The sequence below is a fragment of the Capra hircus genome, chromosome 1 (assembly GCF_001704415.2).
Source record: "Capra hircus breed San Clemente chromosome 1, ASM170441v1, whole genome shotgun sequence".
Classification (NCBI taxonomy): domain Eukaryota; kingdom Metazoa; phylum Chordata; class Mammalia; order Artiodactyla; family Bovidae; genus Capra; species Capra hircus.
Window position 1 is genome coordinate 129821329 of NC_030808.1, and position 6953 is coordinate 129828281.

Genomic DNA, 6953 nt, shown 5'->3' on the forward strand with positions numbered 1-6953 from the left:
TCTCCACATTATATTATGAAAATTAGGGCACAGAGAACTTTAATAATGAGCCCAAATCATGCAGCAAGTAAATGACTTAATCCAGCTAGCTCCAGACTGATCTAGATAAGCTAGCATACTGTGGGAAGTCAAACTGCCATAGGGAATTTCATGATAACTTATGAAATCAGGGGAAGAGGGTATCTAGAGGGATTGTGCAAGTCATAATAAACTATTCCAAACCTGTTACTTAGTACATTTGCATAGGAAGTATAATACACAGGGATCGAATTAACCATACTTCAGTAAAAAATAAAAATCAAAACATTCAAATTAAAAATGTAGGCCCTGGAATCAGTCTTCCAAAGTCTAAACCCCATCTCTGCTTCTTGCTAACTGTGTGATGAAAGAAAGTTACTCACCTTCTGTGGTAGCAAAAATGAGGGCCTGTCCAAAGGTGTCCATGCCCTAATTTCCAGATACTGTGAGTATATTAGGTTCTATAGCAAAGGAGAATTAAGGTTGCAAGTGGAGTTAAGGTGACTAATCAACTGGTGTTAAGACAGGGAGGTTTTCTGGGTTATGCAGGTAGGTCCAGTGTAATCCCAAGGGTCCTTAACAATGGATGAAGGAGAGACTTCCCTGGTGGTCCAGTGGCTCTGACTCTGCCCCCAGTGCAGGGATCCAGGTTCGATCCCTTGTCAGGGAACTAGATCTCACATGCTGCAATTAAGAGTTTGTGTGCCAAAGCTAAAAATCCCCCATACTGCAAGTAAAAAGATCCCACATGCTGTAATGAAGATCAGAGAGTCCAGGTGCTGCTATATTTATAAAATGGACAAGGGAAACTGAAGGAGATTCGGTCAAACTCAGAAAAGATGTGATAATAGAAGCAAGCTCAGAGTGCTGCTATATGAGAACTCAACCCATCACTGCTGGCTTTGAAGCTGGAAGGGGACCATAGGCCAAGCCATTCAGACCCTTAGAAGAGAGCCTAGTACATAGTAAATTGCTCAATAAATGCTAAATAAAAACAGTTGAGGGAAGGCACCACAATGGATGTTGAAAATATTGGGTGAAATGTTGTTCAGGAACAGGATGTCAGGATAGTGACCAAGAGTTACTCCACAGTTTACATGCTCATTGTGAAAGTGGGAAGTGCTTTTACAGTGGAGACATCTGCAGCCACCATCTGAGCTCAGTCTTCAAACAGTTATCACGGGAGGTGGGAGCCTGGGCATTGATGTCCCTCTGATTGGATGCAGTATAAAGTATGACATCATGTTTGAAAAAAGTTAACCTGAATGGAACCACATTACAGAGCTGGGTTTCCAATTGCAGAAAACACAAGGAATCGAGGAGGAAGTTAAACAAGATGAAGAAACACTGAGACAAATCCTGAATGTGGCAGTATTCTACGACTGTCCTAGTCTCTTCAAAACTGCTGCGTCATGAATTTTAAAAGGTTATGAAGAGGTGGTTCTCTATTCTACTTGTCATGCAGGAACCCAGGCCTCTCTCATTCGTGATGCTGCCGTGGTTCTCACGCCTCCTATAAGGAAGGGAAAGAGAATATGCAGGATCTTGCGGATTGGCTTTTAATCCATGCCTGACAGTGGTATGCTTCAGCTTCGCCTGGCCCCTACCCAACTGCAAGAGAGTTGGGAGATGAGCCTGGAAGCCTGGGAGGAACAAGAAAGGAATATGCTGAGCATCCAACTAGGCTTAGCACACACCTAGCACCCCTTACCCCTCTAGTAATGCAAGGCTCAGCGTGGCCTCTGTGAGGCAGCCCTAAGCCATGAATACCCCCAGTTTCATGCAGTTCCTCGCTTTGAGACAGACCAGCAACCCAGTGTCCTCCCTTCTCCCCTCATCCCCTGTGTGCATGTTCAGTCACTCAGTCGTGTACGACTCTTTGCGACCCTTTGGACTGTAGCCTGCCAGGCTCCTCTGTCCATAGGATTTCTCAGACAAGAATACTCTGTGGGTGTGCTCAGTCATGTTCAACTATTGGCAACCCCATGAACTGTAGCCCCCCAGATTCCTCTGTCCACGGGATTCTCTAGGCAAGAATACTGGAGTGGGTTGCCATTTCCTTTTCCAGGGGATCTTCCTGACCCAGGGATCGAATGCATGTCTCCTCCATTGGCAGGTGGATTCTTTACTGCTGAGCCGCCAGGGAAGCCCCCTCATCCCCTACATCCTCAATCAAAAATACCAATATCTTCATCTCTACATATCTTGAAATAGTCTTTACCTCTCCGACTGCATGTGCCAGAGTCTAATGCAACAGCCTCTGGTCTGGCATCCCTTCATGCAAGGATCCTGTTCTTGGGTGGGAGAGGTGGGGGCTATATTCTTGTAATAGGCTGCACATGAGCCAACAATGAGCAAAATAACTTAATGTGCTATGAAGTCACTAGAGACTGCAATGGTAAGAATGACTATTTGGGGTGAGGGGGAGGAGATAATTTATATAGGACTGTCAGAGTAGGCTGCACTGAGGAGGTAACAGCAGATAGAATCATCCAGAAAAGCGATATTCCTATTGCTGTGTTCTGTTGCAGAACTCTGCCGTTCCCTCTTCAAGTGGTAGAGTCTGTTTTCTCCACTTGAACTTGTACAGGTGTTTCAGTTTGCATAACTAATAACCAAGTTCAATGTTACTGATGCTGTGTGACTTCTTTGTCATAAAAAGACAGCACAGCTTCCACCTGACTTTTCTGGGACCCAACCAAGATCCCTTGCCCTCAACCCTGGTTTAACCAAGAGGTGACTGCCAGTCTCAGTGGGCCAGCCATGGAAGCGAGCCGCTTTAGAAGTAGTTCCTCAGTTGATTTGCCCCTGCTGATGCTGAGTGGAACAAAAATGCATCTTCCTCCTGAAGCCCTGCCTGAATTACAGAGACATCGTAAGTGAAATAGATAGCTGCTCTTTTGAAGCCACTGAGTTCAGAGGTATTTCATTAGGGATCTATAGTGCTGAGCTCAGTTCTAAATACTAAGGAGCCATTCATGAAGAAATCTTCACAAAGCCTTTTAAGCACTGCCAGCAACAGTGGCAATAGATCCCATGGCTCTAAGCACACTGAAGGAGCAGGCAAGGCCGCAAGGCCAAGGAGGGGAGCAGTAAGACAGGTGGCTACAGAGGAAGGCTGGAGACTTATCATGCAGCGCCTCCTGCACCACGGTAGGAAGTTTGAAATATGTCAGAAGTTCTGTGGGAGCCTCTGGAGGGTTATGAGCAGAATAGTGGGAGGGGCTTGTCCTTGAGAAATGGCTCTTGCTGCTCTGGAGAGGGTGATCTGGAGCAAGATGTGTAGAAGCAGGAAGACTGGTTAGCACATCACTGCAGCTGTTCAACTTGAATGCAAAGGTCACTAAGTGGGGAGAAGAAAGTAGATTCTGGGCATGTTTTGTAAACAAAAGCTCATGGTTTTTGTTTTGTTTTTAATCAGTTTTTTAATGGAAGTATAGTTGATTTACAATGTTACATTAATTACTGCTATCAGCAAAGTGATTTAGTTATACATATACATATATATACATTCTTTTTTGTATACTTTTTTCCGTTATGGCGAATCATAGGATACTGAAGGTAGTACTCTGTGTTATACAGTTGAACCTTGCTGTTTCTGCATTCTATATGTAAACGCTTACATCTGCTGGCCCCAGCCTCCCACTCCACCCCTCCCCCAGCCCCCTTCCCCTTGGCAACCACCAGTCTGTTCTTTACATTCCTAATCCTGTTTGTTTCATAGACAGGTTCTTCTGTGCACATTTTATTTTCTTTTTGGCTGTGCTGGGTCTGTGTTGCTGCACACAGGCTTTCTCTAGCCGCAGTGAGTGAGGGCTACTCTCTTGTTGCGGAGCATGGGCTCTAGAGCACACGGGCTTCAGTAGTTGCGTCACATGGGCTTAGCTGCTCCTCAACATGTGAGATCTTCTCAGACCAGGGATTGAGCTCGTGTTCCCTGAATTAACAGGTGGATTCTTGACCACTAGACCAGCAGGGAAGTCCTGAGCCATGTTTTATATGCCACATATAAGTGATATCATATGGCGCTTGTCTTTTTCTCTCTGACTTAGTCACCTAGTGTGATAATCTCTAGTTGCACACACCATAGGCCTTGTTGATAGAGAGGATGAGAGGTGAGGGATAAGGAAGAGTGAAGGTAAACTCTTAGGCTTTTCTCTCAAGCAGTCAGGTGAATAACAGTGTTACTGGCTGGAAGGGGAAGGCTTGGGGAGGAGCAGGGTTGGGGTGGGAAACTTCCCTTTCCCTCAGGATATCCTATTTCAATGTGATTGTAGAAAGAATTTCAAGCTGCTTAAGTAAGCCTCACCAAGCAGTTACTGGCAGGTGAGTACAAAGCTTCTGGGTCTGGTGGAGTTGGAGATTCTGACAACTACTTGACTTTCCTTAAGAATTCCTTTGTGGGGACTTCGCTGGTAGTCCAGTGACTTAGACTCCATGGTCCTAATGCAGGGGGCCCGGGTTTGATCCCTGGTCAGGGAACTAGATCCCACATGTCATAATTAAGATCTCCCATGCCACAACTAAGACCTGATGTAGCCAAAGAAATAAATATTAAAAAGAAAAAAAAAAAAAAAGAATCCCTTTATGTTTGTTTGCCTACATAGCTTTAAGATCTTCTATGCAGAGTGTGATTGTTATAATTACTATGGCAAAGATCCCAGTTGGAAACTGAAACACACCCAAGGGAGGAAATGGAACTCACATGTAGGGGACCAAGCCAAGCACTTTCCCTGAAGCATAATCCATTAGCCATTAGTCTGGAGACGAGTCTCTGAGTGACCAAGAGGACAGGACCACACCTTAGCTGCCTAGTGGAAGAATGACAGAAGAGTTAAGGGATAGAAGGATGAACTTCCGGAAGGACTCAACATAGGCAGAAGACCTAGACTGCTGGAAGCAGCTGCTGGATCTCCTACAGGAACAGGGAGAAGAAAGGGTCACAGGGCTCCCCAGGAGGAGAGGAAGCAATCCTAGGTGAAGCCATACCAAGATGTCTCCCTTACCTTTCTCTCCAGCCCCAGTTTTGAGATCTTGCTTGATCCACTCAATTCCCTCCCTCTAGAGAATGCGTCTCTGAAACTCAGAAGGAAACTCACTCTTCACCTGATCTTCAGTGAGGGTCATTCACTTGTCCAGCTTCATGGAGATCACCTCACAGACCCCAGGTTGGATGGGTCAGCAGGCAGAAACCGGTATCCAGTCAGGCTCTCTATACATGCAAAGAATAGGCAATCACAACAGCAGGGACAGGGGCACTCAGTGACCTGGATTGTCTTTGCTGGTTCCCACTCAGACTCCCAATTCCACTGACTCCTCTCTCCTGTATTTTTAAAATAAATTTATTCATTTTAACTGGATGCTAATTACTTTACAATATTGTAGTTGTTTTGCCATGCATTGCCATGAATCAGTCTCCTGTATTTTTCATGCTTGCTTCAACTTTCCTCCCTGTTGTCTCCTCCATGGGCCCACAGTACTCGCTGCCCAAATATACTTCTTCCTATTCTCTCTCCAAAATATGGCAAAGGGTCTCAAAAGTAACTATGCGCCATCGAACCACCAAAGATAACTCATATGTAGGAACTGCTTCACTTATTCATTCAACAACTATTTGCTCAGGTCCTACCATGGGTGGTTGTTAGGGAGGCTATTGCAGTAATCCAAGTAAGACATGATGGAGGGTTTCCCTGGTGGCTCAGTGGTAAAGCATCTGCCTACCAAGCAGGGGACATGGGTATGAGCCCACTCCAGGAAGATCCCACATGCCTCGGAGCAAGTAAGCCTGTGTGCCACAGCTGTTGAGCCTATGTCTAGAGCCCAAGAACTGCAACTAGTGAGCCCACGTGCCCCAAGTACTGAAGCCTGTGCAGCTAGAGCCCATGCTTCACACCAACAGAAACCGCTGCAGTGGGAAGCCCACACACTGCAACTAGAGAAGAGCCCTTGCAGCAACCCAGACCCAGCGCAGCCAAAAAAAAGAAAAAAGACTTGGACCGGTATGATCATAGTGGGGGTGATGAGAAGTGGGTGGACTCTGGATGTATTTTGAAAGACAGAGCCAACAGAATTCCCTGAAGCAGTGGACATAAGGTATGAGAGATGAAAGAAGAGAAAGATGCTTCCAAGTTTTGGGCCTCAGTATCTGAAAGGGTGGTGTTGCCATTTTCTGAGAGGAAAAACAGCAAGACAAGCAAGTTGAAAGTATTAAATCAAGGGCTTGATATTTGGACATATTAAATTTGAGATGCTTCTTTAGACATTCTAATGAAAGTATTCAATTAGCAGTCTGGGGTTTCTGAGAAAGATCCAAACTGCAGATAAAAAATTTCAAAACCTTATCCTACCTTGCTCTGCTTACAAGCAAAAAAAAAAAAGTTGGAATCTGCAAAATTTCAGGCAATACATATCAGATAATATAGACCAACCAAGATATCTAGAAAGATTGTGGTTGACATTGTCTGACAGAGTTGGTGAATGACTTCTCTCAGAGATGGCCGTGTATCTAGAGTTCTAAGCTCCCGTGAATGGGCACCAGCATTGTGACTGTCTGCAGTGGTCCCCTGCCCCATAGAGACTGAAGTAGAATGAATTTTACCACCCTAAATGAAAACAGACCAATGGCCTTTCTGGATCTCTTCTCTCCCAAGGTCAATATCACTATTTAAAACCAAACACCCTTTCCTCCTTGAATAAACTTTCTCCTCCCTTCCTGCACCTTGGCCTATTCCTTCTTCTACTTACAAAATAAAAGCTATCATCCACATTAATGAAGACAACAGAGGGTAAGAGGAAGGGAATAGGGAATAGGGCATGACCATACCTAGCAATAACCAACCTTTTTAATGTGCATTAAAATTTTTTTAAATTTCTTTTTAATGTGTATTAAAATTTTTTTCACAGCTTTTCAAATTTGGATAATAAACATACTTGCT